Source organism: Pinus tabuliformis, chromosome X, assembly GCF_031772625.1.
Source record: "Pinus tabuliformis cultivar Carrire ecotype Pingquan chromosome X, CPIR1, whole genome shotgun sequence".
Taxonomy (NCBI): Eukaryota; Viridiplantae; Streptophyta; class Pinopsida; order Pinales; family Pinaceae; genus Pinus; species Pinus tabuliformis.
The window spans coordinates 1,081,953,081-1,081,968,815 of record NC_142308.1 but is presented as its reverse complement, the minus strand read 5'-3'; positions in this window follow the sequence as shown (position 1 = coordinate 1,081,968,815).

Genomic DNA, 15,735 nt, shown 5'->3' with positions numbered 1-15,735 from the left:
TCATGGGCTGAAGCTGTTTCCAGATCAGCTTCTAGGAGTTCTCCCATAATTTTATTGGAAAGAATGGAAGTTGAAGGTTGTTTATTAGGTTGTTGATCATTTGATATATCTTCAGTTGTTGGATTGTTTAGGTTAGGATTTGTTTTAGGAGGAGTTTGTACAGGAGGGTTCTTAACTTTAGCTTTGGTAGGTTGCTTAGTATCCTTTTGTTTATTGCTTTCAGGGACATCTATCCTTCTGATCCTCAGATTATATTGCTTGTGGACTTCATAGATGGATGTGTCATATCCTTCCCTAAAATCAAATAATTCACCTGACTGGATTTGAAATTGATTAAGAGTGTGAGCTTCTTGGTCTTCTTGGGTCAAGAAAATTTGTTGTTCACTATTGAGACCCATTAAGTTGATTTGAGAGTGTTCTATGGGCTCACTAGAAGTTGAAGCTTCAGCATAGTTTTCTTGGAATGGAGGTCTAATGCTTTGGTCAGGGCCAGCCTTTCTAGTGTTAGAGTTCTGGTTTTTCCTAAAGTTTGGATTTCCACCAGTATTCCTTGGTTGACCATCCCAAGGGGATTTTCTCTCAATTGTTTCTACTCTATCACCAATTCTGTCCATTCCTTTAATGATAGCATCTAATTTTTGTTCAAAGGCAGAAAGTTCTTCTTTGATGGGTATCCTCCTTTCAGCTCTAGCTCGAGCTCATTTAGAAATCAAGTTGGCCTCAACACTGACAGTTATACTCTGCATGTCTTCTAGGCTTCGAGGAGCTCTTTCCCTAAGCTGGTATGCCATGTAAGAGTCAAATGCATCAGGAAATTTGATCAAGGCCAAGTCTGGTAGAGGTCTGAGATTCTGAGGAATAGTATTGTATACATTGTTAAATCTGGTGCAGTAATCTTGAACAGTTTCTTGTGGACCTCCCTTTAAGTTTTCATATTCTGATAAAATGTGGAGAGGATCTTTCTTATTTTCCCATCTGTTTAAGAAGGTATAATAAAGAGCCTCTAGATCATTGATAGAGTTTGCAAGGAGTGCTCTAAACCAAGTTCTAACATCTCCAGTTGAGCTTTGGACAAAGACTTTCATTCTTACATCATCAGCATCAATCTCATAGTTTTCAAAATAATCCATCATTTTCTTGGTGTGTTGAGCTATGTAAGTGCCAGTACCATCAAAATAGGTGATTTTGCTTTGATAATCTTGAGGCATGGCTCCTGGATTTGCCGATAATTGCAGGGGAGCATATCGGTTTGCCATATTTGCAGAGATAAGTGTAACAGCCGAAACAGCAGGGATACCAGTTGAAATATGTGTTGTGGATGGGGGAGTGGAGAAGATGGTTTGAAGTGCTGATAGTGAACTAGGAGAAGCAACAGTAATGGCAGAAAGGACTGGTGCTTTTCTAGGAGTAAGCTCAGATTGGATAAGGTTTTGTTGACTTCTAAGGTTCTTAGGAATCAGATTAAGATTTTGAAACACAGGTGGGGGATTTGGATCTGGATTTGATCTAGTGTAACGGATCTTCTTCCTTGGAGCTAGCTTCTAAATATATTTTTTGGTTTTTCTTGAACTATTTGAAGGATACAACTTTTGACAATATCTTTCTAGGAAGTTTTAAATATGGTAGTTTTGAATTTCCCTGAAGATCTATTGAAACAAGGAACTGATCAAGTATTTGAGAAAATTGTTCAAATCCTAAAACTAGACTGGAGATAGATTGAAGCAGCTTTTATTTACTCCTGCAATTGCATAGCAAAAGCAGTTTCAAAGGCTACCTGGCTAACTTCAGGCTCCATCTGTAGCTTTAAAAATTAAACAGCAGTAAAAAATAATTATTCAGGTCCCCAGTGGAGTCGCCAATGATGTTGTCACTCAGGTTGTTCCCCAAGGTTGTAAGAAAGGGAATACGGCCGAGGTAACCACAAACCAATATTTTAGACGCAAATTCTAGCTAATCTGCATCCAAAGAGGGCTCTCTCTTTATGTTTTAACTTTGTTTGAGGTATATTAGGCTAGTTATGAAGTGCAAGGGTTTTTGTTTAGAGTTTGGTTGGAGGAATGGAGTTTCAATAGAACAGTGAGGTAAAACTGAAGAGTTTCAGTCCATTGGGCATGATGGAGTCAAAGGAGGATAGCTTTCTGGATTTGGTTTTTCCACCAAGGATGGTATTACAGAGCAAGGTAATCAAACATGGAACAATTTGTAAGCTAGAATCAGGTGGAATGGAGTCAATGGGTGAAGGCCAATTAAGAATCCTTCATCATGTTGACAGGGGGAAAATGGCAGACTATTGTTAAGGAGAAGTTAAGAATTCCTTAGTAAAAATTCAAGGTGAAAGAATCAGGGGAAATAGGAGCAATCAAGAATTCATTGTTTATGCTAATTCTGAAAAAAAACATTAATATAATAAAGACTGAACACAGAGTGCAATCAAGCAAGTTCTGAGTTATTCTTTTTCTCCATTATTTAGATCATGAAACATAGATGATATAGTAAACACAGAAACTATAAAACATAAGTTAGAAGGGACTTATTGATCCATAAGATGATTCAAGAATTCTGTAGCATGGTCCTTAGCAGCCATTCCTCATTCAGTAAGCCAGAAAAAATGGTTCCAACAGCCTTTTATTCCAAAAAACTTCAGAATTACAGCAAAGTCTGAGAATGCTTCCCAATCAACCAACCCCAAATACTTCGTCTGGGGGGGTATTTATACAAAAATGTCAAGATATCATACAAAATATCTTATAGAAATAATATATGCTGACAATTAATGCTACTTTTACATAGATAGAGACAGATAGTCTCGGAAACAGGGAGACAATGAATAGATGCAATAAATTCATGCTGCGCTGGTTGTTCCGTCTTTATGGGATGTACTGGAGTTAGGTGTTGCAATTCGGTTCCCAGTTGTCTTCTATTGATCCTCTGTGCTGGTTATTCTGCCTTGGCCGGACTTTCTTTAACTCTGATGTGATACGCTTTGACCCGCATGACCATGATTCATTTCTGTTCTACGTATTATAGTAGATGGTCCAAAATTTTGCATTGACCAAAGATAAATTTACAGGATCTCTAACATGCTTTGCCACCATTCTGGTCCTGGTAATTTATGTCTCTGCAACTTCCTCAGAGTTTCGTCAGTCTCTGTGTACCTGAATAAATTAGGTGGGATGGTGAACAGATGCTTCACCTCATGCTCTATGTAGAATAGATTTTCCAGGCTGTCATAAAGGGACTGGCCAGATGGAAGTGCCTTCTCTCCTGAAGTGCTTGAAGATGCATTAGCTTGATTAGCAGCATATGTGTTTAATTTATGTACAAAGTCCTTGTGCTTCATCAGACGATCATTACTTCCCAAAGTACTTGGCAAACCTTTTTGATGCAGGACTGTAAATTTTTCTGTGAAAGAATCAATCTCTACCTGCATGTCCTAGCATCTTCTGTCCAAGTTTTTCATTAGAGTTCTCATGGTTAGAACTCTCTTGATGTCCAGAATGGTATTTGTTCTGTCTCTAATATCCAATGCTTCCAGTTCTTCACTGGTCTTGGTATTCAAAAAATGTATTATCCTGATAGCTTTCTCAGGCATCTGTCCAAATAAGGCTCTTGTTTTCTGAATTTCGACTTGGGCCACTCTTATCAAATCAATATGTTCATAAATGGTTTGAATAGACCTCCAAACATCACTAAGGGATTGAGTGATGTTGAACCACAAAATTCCTCTGATTTCTGCCAGAGGCTTATCCAAAGGGAGATCCTTCTCTAAGGCTCTTACCTTGTTCTCCAATGCTTTGACTTCCCTTGTTTTTTCTGCCACATTCATCTTGGATTTATCATAGCTCTGTTCAACCTTTGCCAATTTTTCTTTGACTTGCTTCAGCTCTGATACTTGGAGTTTCAACTCCTCCATGGCTTTTATTAATTGCTCTGTAGTCATAGTTGTACTGCTGCCTGGTGTTGTTGCTATTGCTGAGGTACCTGTGGTGATTTCTGTTGTTGATGCTGGGACAGTGGGAGGCACTGTTGTTATAACTGTGGGAGGGGCAGTTGTGACTGTTAGAGCTACTTCAGGTGGCTGGGAAGTCGACTCCTGGTGTCCTTTGCTAGAGAAGAAGCTAATCTGCATCCAGAGAGGGCTCTCTCTTTATGTTTTAACTTTGTTTGAGGTATATTAGCCTAGTTATGAAGTGCAAGGGTTTTTGTTTAGAGTTTGGTTGGAGAAATGGAGTTTCAATAGAACAGTGAGGTAAAACTGAAGAGTTTCAGTCCATTGGGCATGATGGAGTCAAAGGAGGATAACTTTCTGGATTTGGTTTTTCCACCAAGGATGGTATTACAGAGCAAGGTAATCAAACATGGAACAATTCGTAAGCTGGAATCAGGTGGAATGGAGTCAATGGGTGAAGGCCAATTAAGAATCCTTCATCATGTTGACAGGGGGGAAATGGCAGACTATTGTTAAAGAGAAGTTAAGAATTCCTTAGCAAAAATTCAAGGTGAAAGAATCAGGGGAAATAGGAGCAATCAAGAATTCATTGTTTATGCTAATTCTGAAAAAAAAAAAACAAAAAAAAAAAAAAACAAAACAAAAAAAAAAAAAACAAAAAACAAAACAAAACAAAACAAAAACAAAAACAAAAAAAAACAAAACAAAAACAAAAACAAAAACAAAAAAACAAAAAACAAAAAACAAAACAAAACAAAAAAAAACAAAAAACAAAAACAAAACAAAAAACAAAAACAAAACAAAACAAAACATTAATTATAACAAATACTGAACACAGAGTGCAATCAAGCAAGTTTTGAGTTATTCTTTTTCTCCATTATTTAGATCATGAAACATAGATGATATAGTAAACACAGAAACTATAAAACATAAGTTAGAAGGGACTTCAGGTTTAATAATACATAACATATATCAGCATACCAAGGTGATTCTAGGAAGGCCTGGCTGATTTGTGGAGTCGCCATCTCCTGTTCATTATCCACTTCATTAATATCTAGGGCTTGGAAATTGGTTTCAGTCATCGGTTTAGTCAATCCTTGTCCTTTTATAAGCTTTGTAGGTTTTATTTCAATATCATACTCTAATATAGTAGCAATCCATTTACCTCTTTTGCCTTCAATCCCCTCTTGGGTTAGGATATCTTTGACAACAGTGCTTGGCACATAAGATATTATATGAGAGTATAGTATGTAGACTCTGAAATCTTTGATGGTTTTCACAAGTGCATAAGCTTGTTTTTCCATGATTGGGTATTTTAGAGGTGCATCCCTCAGTGCTTTGCTAAAGAAGGCTATGGGTTTTTCACATCCTTGATCATCTTTCTGTAGCAAAACAGCAGCAATAGTGTGTTCTGATGCAAATGAGAAGATTATGAAGTCTCTGTCAAATTTTGGGCTTGTAAGGACTGGTGTTTTGGTTAAAGCTGTCTTGATTTCTTCAAATGCTTGTTTGGCTTCTAATGTCCATTTGACCTTGGAATCTTTTTTCAGCATATTATTCAACAATCTAATTAATTCAGCCAAGTTGGGTATGAATCTTCTTAAAAAATTAATTTTCCCTAGGAAAGCTTGGAGTTCTTTGACATTTCTGGGATGTGGTATTTGTAAAATGGCTTGTATTCTGTCAGGATCAATTTTGATGCCATCTCTTGAGATTATGTGGCCCAACAGTTTTCCCTCCTCTAGGCTAAATAATGACTTCTTTGGATTTAGTGATATACCATATTTTCTGCAGGTTAAAAACACTCGTCTCAGATGATCTAGGTGTTGTTGATCTGATTTGGAAAACACAGTGAGATCATCTAAGTATATGACCAGGAAATCATGAATTTCTTTAGCAAAATCTATGTCCATTGCACGTTGGAAGGTTGCCCCTGCATTCTTGAGTCCAAATGGCATTTTCACATATTTGAAAGTTCCCCATGGAGTTGTAAAAGCAATTTTTTTCCTGATCATCAGGGTGAACTAGAATCTGGTTGAAGCCTGAAAACCCATCCAAAAGTGAAATTCTAGAGGCACCTACTACCCTTTGTAAAATGTGGTCCATCTTAGGTAAGGGGTAGTGGTCTTTTAAAGAGACTTTATTTAGATTCCTTAAATCAACACACAGTCTGATTTCTCCTGTTTTCTTCCTAGTGGGCACTAAATTAGAAACCCATTCTGAAAATCTAATAGGTGCAATTATCCCAACTTCATACATTCTTTTGAATCCTTTTTCAATTAGAGGGAGGAGTACAGGGTTGACCCTTCTGAGTTTTTACTTGAAAGGTTTTTGATTTTCTTTAAGGGGTATTGTATGTTGAATCACAGAAGTGTCGTAAGATTTGAGATCTTCATAGCTCCATGCAAAAACGTCCTGGAATTCTTTGAATAGTTCAACATATTTAAGCTTTTGGTCAAGAGGCAAAGTTTTGGACAATTTTATCATTTTAGGATTTTGTTCCGTTCCTATGTTACAGTCCTCAATCTCTACATTTAGCGGCTGCATTTTGGGCTTCCTTGAAATATCATTAGAATCAAAAATGTCTTCCAGAGGATTTAATCATGTGGGTAAGTAATTGTCCTTTAAATCAATAACTTCAGATTCTCCTCCAATAGTTTCATCAAAGTCTATTTCTTTAAGCTCTCGCAACTCTTTGCTGGTAAATTTTGTTGAGTGTAGTATCTGTGTTACATTTTCTACTTAAATGTGTGTTTCCATTTTGTCTATCTGATCAACTTCTCCAACAGTGCCTGTGTCTATATTAGTGCTGGAGAATTCTTCTTTTAAGTTCAGGAAATTATTAATCTGAGTATCATTGTCAAACACTTGCCAGTTTTTTACATTGTCATGTACAGTTGGTCTATGTTTAATCTCAGTTGTAAAATGATGATTAGGCTCAAATGGCAGTTTACAAGTGCTGGCAAATGTTGCCAAACTGTGAGCATGCAAATTGTGTTTCCTTGGAATTTTGGCAAGTTGTGTTTCTAGAAAAGTATTGAGTATTTCAAGTGATGCCCCTCTATAAGATCTTATTATGAGATCATTTGTGAGGAAGTTTCTTTTCATTTGTTGAATAACTAAATCAGAGTCTCCCAAAATTGATACCCTGGTGACCCCTAAGCTTTTGATCAATTTAAGTCCTAGCAAGAAGGCTTCATATTCAGCCATGTTATTAGTGCATCTAAAATTCAACCTGTATGCATGTCCTTTAGCATGATCATTTTCCATATTATGTACCCAAATTCTTGCTCCTGCTCCTAGTTTATTCACTGATCCATCAAATTCCAAGTACCAAAGGGTTCCATTTTTATATTTGCTATCAGAAGTCTTAGAAATTTTCTTACTAGAGAGACCTGGATTTTCAGTTTCATCTAGTTTCTCTTGAGTGTCCCTTATATCAATTATTTCAGAAATTTCTTAGGTTTGAGCACTAGGTCTTTCATTTATGATTTTTTCTTGTGATAATTCTAAATCCTTGACATCATTTGAAGGGTAAATTTCAGCATTGTATAGGATGAAGGAGTCTATGTCAAAATGCATGGAATAGATGAGAAAATTCTGGGGTTTCTCCTGGCTGCTCACCACGTATTTCATCAAAGTTTCTCGGTACAATCTCTTTGGCTGGCCAAATACTGAAATGGTAGCATAGGACATGTCCAACTGTAAAGATCCCTAGAGCTTTGCACCCGAAGATCTAGACAGCAACATGCCATATTTTGGTGTAATATCAGCTACCACTACATCCATTAAAATTTTCTTGGCAGGGTATTGAACTAATGATACACATAAATCTTTGAACAACCCTAGACATCTGACCTAGCTTGAATCAAAAGAGAACAAGTCTTTGTATGGCCTGGTGATATCTAGTTCCAACTTCTCCATTACAGATTTGGGCATTAAATTATGGGAAGCTCCAAAATCAAACATTGCATTGTGCAGTATTTTGTCATGAATATTCATACTTACATAGAAAGGAGGAATCCCTCCATCTACCGATTTTCCATTTACTTCAAGGCCAAAAATTAATTCTGGTTGGTCATCAAGGACCTTCACTTCATCTCTGTTTTCTGAAATTTGAAGTGATCTGCTGATTTTTTCTCTATAGACATCATGCTTAGCCAATTCTGACAATGGAATTGCTATCTTCAATTTGCCTATTTCGGTCTCAAGGTTGAAAGGTTTTTCTGTTTGAATTTTTGCATTTCAGGCAGTGAGATTTTCTTTTTCTGCTGTATTTTCTGTGCTTTTTTCCTTTTCAGGAGTGTTGTTATGGGCTGAAGCTATTTCCAGATCAGCTTCTAGGAGTTCTCCCATAATTTTATTGGAAAGAATGGAAGTTGAAGGTTGTTTATTAGGTTGTTGATCATCTGATATATCTTCAACTGTTGGATTGTTTAGGTTAGGAGTTGTTTTAGGAGGAGTTTGTACAGGAGGGTTCTTAACTTTAGCTTTGGTAGGTTGCTTAGTATCCTTCTATTTATTTCTTTCAGGGATATCTATCCTTCTGCTCCTCAGATTATATTTCTTGTGTACTTCATAAATGGTTGTGCCATATCCTTCCCTAAAATCAAATAATTCACCTGACTGGATTTGAAATTGATTAAGAGTATGAGCTTCTTGGTCTTCTTGGGTCAAGAAAATTTGTTGTTCACTATTGAGACCCATTAAGTTGATTTGAGTGTCTTCTGTGGGCTCACTAGAAGTTGAAGCTTTAGCATAGTTTTCTTGGAATGGAGATCTAATGCTTTGGTCAGGGCCAACCTTTCCAGTGTTAGAGTTCTGGTTTTTCCTAAAGTTTGGATTTCTCTCGGTATTGCTTGGTTGACCATCCCAAGGGGATTTTCTCTCAATTGTTTCTACTCTATCACCAAGTCTATCCATTCCTTTAATGATAACATCTAATTTTTGTTCAAAGGCAGAAGGTTCTTCTTTGATGGGTATCCTCCTTTCAGCTCTAGCCCGAGCTTGTTTAGAAATCAGGTTGGCCTCAACACTGACAGCTATACTCTGCATGTCTTCTAGGCTTCGAGGAGCTCTTTCCCTAAGCTGGTATGCCATGTCAGAGTCAAATGCATTAGGAAATTTGATCAAGGCCAAGTCTGGTGGAGGTCTGAGATTCTGAGGAATAGCATTGTATACATTGTTAAATCTGGTGCAGTAATCTTGAACAGTTTCTTGTGGACCTCTCTTTAAGTTTTCATATTCTGATAAAATGTGGAGAGGATCTTTCTTCTTTTCCCATTTATTTAAGAAGGTCTGATAAAGAGCCTCTGGATCATTGATAGTGTTTGCAGGGAGTGCTCTAAACCAGGTTCTAACATCTCCAGTTAAGCTTTGGACAAAGACTTTCATTCTTACATCATCAGTATCAATCTCATAGTTTTCAAAATAATCCATCGTTTTCTTGGTGTGTTATCGAGCTATGTAACTGCCAGTACCATCAAAATAGGTGATTTTGCTTTGATAATCTTGAGGCATATCCCCTGGATTTGACGGTAATTACAGGGGAGCATATTGGTTTGCCATATTTGCAGAGATAAGTGTAACAGCCGGAAGAGCAGGGATACCAGTTGAAATATGTGTTATGTATGGGGGAGTGGAAAAGATGGTTTGAAGTGCTCATGGTGAACTAGGAGAAGCAACAGTAATGCTAGAAAGGACTGGTGTTTTCCAGGAGTAAGCCAAGATTGGATAAGGTTCTGCTGACTTCTAAGGTTCTTAGGAATCAGATTAGGATTTTGAAACACAGGTGGGGGATTTGGATCTGGATTTGATCTAGTGTAGCAAATATTTTTCTTTGGAGCCAGCTTTTGCATATATTTTTTGGTTTTTCTTGAACTATTTGAAGGATACAACTTTTGACAGTATCTTTCTAGGAAGTTCTAAATAAGGGAGTTTTGAATTTTCTTGAAGATCTATTGAAACAAGGAACTGATCAAGTATTTGAGACAACTGTTCAAAGCCTAAAACTAGACTGGAGATAGATTGAAGCAGCTTTTATTTACTCCTGTAATTGCATAGCAAAAGCAGTTTCAAAGGATACCTGGCTAACTTCAGGCTCCATATGTAGTTTTAAAAAATAAATAGCAGTAACAAACAATTATTCAGGTCCCCAGTGGAGTCGCCAATGATGTTATCACTCAGGTTGTTCCCCAAAGTTGTAAGAAAGGGAATACGGCCGAGGTAACCACAGACCAATCTTTTAGATGCAGATTCTAGCCAATCTGCATCCAGAGAGGGCTCTCTCTTTATGTTTTAGCTTTGTTTAAGGTATATTAGGCTAGTTATGAAGTGCAAGGGTTTTCTTTTAAAGTTTGGTTAGAGGAATGGAGTTTCAATAGAACAGTGAGGTAAAATTGAAGAGTTTCAGTCCATTGGACATGATGGAGTCAAAGGAGGATAGCTTTCTAGATTTGGTTTTTCCACCTAGGATGGTATTACAGAGCAAGGTAATCAAACATGGAACAATTCGTAAGATGGAATCAGGTGGAATGGAGTCAATGGGTGAAGGGAAATGAAGAATTCTTCATCATGTTGACAAGGGGAAAATGGCAGACTATTGTTAAGGAGCAGTTAAGAATTCCTTAGCAAAAATTCAAGGTGAAAGAATCAGGGGAAACAGGAGAAATCAAGAATTCATTGTTTATGCTAATTCTGAAAAAAAAACATTTATAATAACAAAGACTGAACACAAAGTGCAATAACACTGAGTTATTCTTTTTCTCCATTATCTAGATCATGTAGCATAGATGATATAGTAAACACAGAAACTGTAAAACATAAGTTAGAAGGGACTTATTGATCCATAAGATGATTCAAGAATTCTGTAGCATGGTCCTTAGCATCCATTCCTCATTCAGTAAGCCAAACAAAAATGGTTCCAACAGCGTTTTATTCCAAAAAAAAAACTTCAGAATTACAGAAAAGTCTGAGAATGCTTCCCAATCAACCAACCCCAAATACTTCGTCTGGGGAGGTATTTATACAAAAATGTCAAGATATCATACAAAATATCTGATAGAAATAATATCTACTGACAATTAATGCTACTTTTACATAGACAGAGACAAACAGTCTCGAAAACAGGGAGACAATGAATAGATGCAATAAATTCATGCTGCACTGGTTGTTTCGTCTTTATAGGATGTACTGGAGGTAGGTGCTGCAAGTCGGTTCCCAGCTGTCTTCTACTGATCCTCTGTGCTGGTTATTCTGCCTTGGCCGAACTTTCTTTAACTCTGATGTGATGCGCTTTGACCCGCATGACTGTGATTCATTTCTGTTCTGCGCATTATAGTAGATGGTCCAAAATTTTGCATTGACCAAAGATAAATTTACAAGATCTCTAACATGCTTTGCCACCATTCTGGTCCTGGTAATTTATGTCTCTACAGCTTCCTCAGAGTTTCGTCAGTCTCTATGTACCTGAAGAAATTAGGTGGGATGGTGAACAGATGCTTCACCTCATGCTCTATGTAGAATAGATTTTCCAGGCCGTCATAAAGGGATTGGCCAGATGGAAGTGCCTTCTCTCCTGAAGTGCTTGAAGATGCATTAGCTTGATTAGCAGCATATGTGTTTAATTTACATAGTCCTTGTGCTTCATCAGACGATCATTACTTCCCAAAGGACTTGGCAAACCTTTTTGATGCAGGATTGTAAATTTTTCTATGAAAGAATCAATCTCTACCTGCATGTCCTGGCATCTTCTGTCCATGTTTTGCATTAGAGTTCTCATGGTTAGAACTCTCTTGATATCCAGAATGGTACCTGTTCTGTCTCTAATATCCAGTGCTTCCAATTCTTCACTGGTCTTGGTATTCAAAAAATGTATTAGCCTGTTAGCTTGCTCAGGCATCTGTCCCAATAAGGCTCTTTTTTTCTGAATTTCAACTTGGGCCACTCTTATCAAATCAATATATTCATAAATGGTTTGAATAGACCTCCACACATCACTAAGGGATTGAGTGATGTTGGACCACAAAATTCCTCTGATTTCCACCAGAGGCTTATCAAGGGAGATATCCTTCTCTAAGGCTCTTGCCTTGTTCTCCAATGCTTTGACTTCCCTTGTTTTCTCTGCCTCATTCATCTTGGATTTATCATAGCTCTGTTCAACCTTTGCAAATTTTTCTTTGACTTGCTTCAGCTCTGATACTTGGAGTTTCAACTCCTCCATGGCTTTTATTAATTGTTCTATAGTCATAGTTGTACTACTGCCTGGCATTATTGTTGTTGCTGAGGTACCTGTGGTGATTTTCGCTGTTGATTCCGGGACAGTGGGAGGCACTGTTGTTATAACTGTGGGAGGGGTAGTTGTGACTGTTGGAGCTACTTCAGGTGGCTGGGAGGTCGACTCTCCCTGCTTTTCTTGTAGTGCTTTCTCCAACGCCTGTTGTGTCTCACTCAATCTTTCATTCAGTCTCTTGAGAAGCTCCATCATGTCCTCTTCGAATTTCTGTTGCACAACATCTGTAGTCTGTGGGTGCATAGAAGGAGGCATTTTGAGCTGTTTTCTGAGGGCAACAATGTCCTCTTCCTTTTTCTTCATTAGTGCTTTTATGCCTTTGGCATCTTTGGGATCATGTCCCAGTTCAATGATGATGTCCTCCAAGGATTTGATCCTGTTGTCCTTTGCTAGAGAAGAAGCTTTCTCTAAATCCAACTGAGCTGAGGTATTATTTAAGGAATTTTACAATTTATGAGCCAACATTGCTTTATTAGCTAGCATGGAATACACCATCTCTCCAGTTTGTTTGTGCAACTCAATATGGTCTATTGGATGAATGTCCTTGGCCAAGACTTCGAGATTTGTCCCTATATAATCAGTTGCCGATTGTTGTTGCTACACCTTGGGCTTGAAATAACTCATGATCATTTTCCCTTCTTTAATGTCATATGCTGACATTAATCTTTGCTATTTTGTGGGGGGCATCTTAAGATATTGGTTATAAATTTGCAGCCTCAATGGATCATTTCTAGCCTTTATCTCTGTGAATGTTCTTTTGATATCAGAGGTCTGCTTACTTGGTGGCCTAGTGGATGAAACTTCCACACTATGCTACCTTTCTAGCTCCTGCCTGTGTGAGTTGGTTGATGTGTCTATCACTAGGGAGGTCTGTGGGCTGGTTGCCCTCTCACCTCTTAGACTTTCTATTGTTTCTTCAATAATTTCCTCTTCAGATAGAGGATTCAGTCTTTGCCTTTTTGCACCTGGCTGTTCTGCAGGTCCACTGATGGGTGTGGCCTCTTCTCTGTCTCTTTTCTTGCCCTTTTCCTCATTTAGAGGAGTCTGTAATGCAGGAACCTCTACTGCTTTAGTCTAGAGCGAAGGAATTTACCCCTAATGATCAGTTATTGCTTGCTGCTCTGTGCCTGCTACTTCCTTGCCCTTAGAAGACCCTGTACCTGGTGCACTCGTCTCCTGTACAGGTTGCTATGAAGTTCCATCCAAGGATGTACCCACTCTGGTTTGCTGAGGTAGCTTGAAAGATACCCGTCCAAAAAAGTCTAGGTGAAGGTTCTTTTCAAGATCTTTCATAGCTTGTTCCATCACTTCCTACTGAGTAAATTCTTCTATTAATGTACCCTCTAACCACTCATCTCGATTAGCAAATTGATATATTTTAGGGATCCTAAAATTTTTATAGGCCGATAGCCTGTTTTTTACTTTTTTGTCACTTATAAAGCTAATTGGGTCATATGGCACCCACCAGAAGCTTTTCTTCAATCTAAGTTCTTCCCCCAATATCCTATCAACATCTTCCCATGCCTCCCTCTTGTTAATGATAAAATGGCCTAATTGGTTTCTTATTCTCAGCTGGGCCTTGTTCTTTACATTGCAAAAGTGAGTTAAATCTGCATTGATGAGTTGTCTAAAATACTCAAGTGCAAATAGTCTCATGGGCACATATTTGGGCAGCTTATAAGGGCACAACTCACAGCCATATATTCTGATTTTGGTGTGATTCTGGTAGAGGTACTAGTCACCTATTCTGTAGTTTTTGGGGAGCTGTAAAATCTTCTTTATATCCTTAGAGAGCCTAAGAGGAGGAGCTCCTATCAATAAAGTGGAGGCTGGATGTATAAACCAGACAATGAATTCACAGTAGTTATAAGGGGATTTAGAAACATTGTGGAAGATTGAGGTCCAAAAGATCACAAACCTCCTCTCTCCTTTGGAATCCAATTTTCTGATAGGAAATGAAAAGTTGTCTGTCTGATAATATGGCAGAAGGTGATATATGAATGAAGTGTACTTGAAGACTCCTTCTCTTTCCAGATTTATGAATTTCTCATTGATTTTATTGGCAATGAAAGAGGCATAGTCATATTTGACAGCAAGGGGTTGTCCTGGAGTAAACATTGACAACATAACAAAGATGGTCTCATCAACAAATTCACTGGTTTTGAATCCCATTATAAAGGATATCATGTCAAGAATAAGCTTGCCAGTTTCGATGAACCAGGCATGTACATAGGGAGGTGGGCCTTGAGGCTGTAAATATCGCTTCATAAATAACTTAGCAATCTGGGTTATTTCTGCACTGGACAATTGAGAGCTTTGCTCAAGCAAAAATCCCATGGAAAGAGGAGCAAGGGGCTGAGCTGGATGGAAGTGTAACATTTCATTGATAGACTCAACAGTTATGTAGAAAAGAACAGTTTGTGATGGAGTCATAACTGCTTTACTGATAGGGTCATAGTTTGCACAGCAATGGTGGATAAGATCTGGGAACACATTAACTGAGGGAAGGTAATATCTGGGGAGATTAGACTCCCATATTCCAAGGATATCAGAGTTACTCAGATGACTATTTCTAATTCTGCAAAATGCCTGGAGATGGTTCATATCACCAGATAACTCTTTAATTTGAAAATCTCTATCAGCCAAGGGCAACCAGTCCTGGTCTTTGTGAGGTGCATTGAGGGGTGCGACATTGAGGGCCACAGGGGCTTCCATGTTCAGTTCTCTGTGTTTTTAAACTGGAGGTCAAGTTTCTGTGGGAAAAACGGGAAAAAGAGAAGTTCTCGATGTCTTGGTATGGCAATAATGGATTGCTTCAGCTTGAATTTAGCTCTTTTGGGTGAAATTCACAGAGGAAAATCGAAATTACAGGTTCGGGAAGTGAAAACGAGGTAAATACCTGTATTTTGGAGGCGAACCAGTGTACTTTGTAGGTTGATCAACGATTTGCAGAGCAGGATGCTGGACTTTGCTTGGTCGGGTGGTGGACTGGACGCTTCTGCAGTTGCTTGGACGTAGTTTTCATGCAACAGTTTTACGGAAAAAATGAATGAAAATGGGCGAAAATGACATTTTCATGAGTTTTTAACAAAAATTGGCTTCGTGGGGCTTTTTGGCGCTTTTCGGTCGGATGACATCATCGGGATGTGATGTTTTGTCGTGACGCAGGGGTACGGATGCTAATGTGGTGGTGACGTGGCGATGACGTCAGCGGGAGGGTGGTAAGCGGTATCGGCCCGCACCGCTTATGAGCTAAGGCAGTTTCGGGTGGAGGGGTCGCGAGCATGGCGGGAGGGCGCCGCGTGTCCCTGGTACGGCAGTAATACTGCTGGCTCCCTGGGTGGTAAACATCGGCAGCAGAGGGCCTTGCAATATGATCGTGGGTCGTCCGATGAGCTGGCCCGGATCCAACAATTGGCGCTCAATGGAGCTGGCGGAGGGTTACAGCGCGGGGGCCCACGTATAAAATCAAATGTTTTAATGAGGTTTGGGCTTG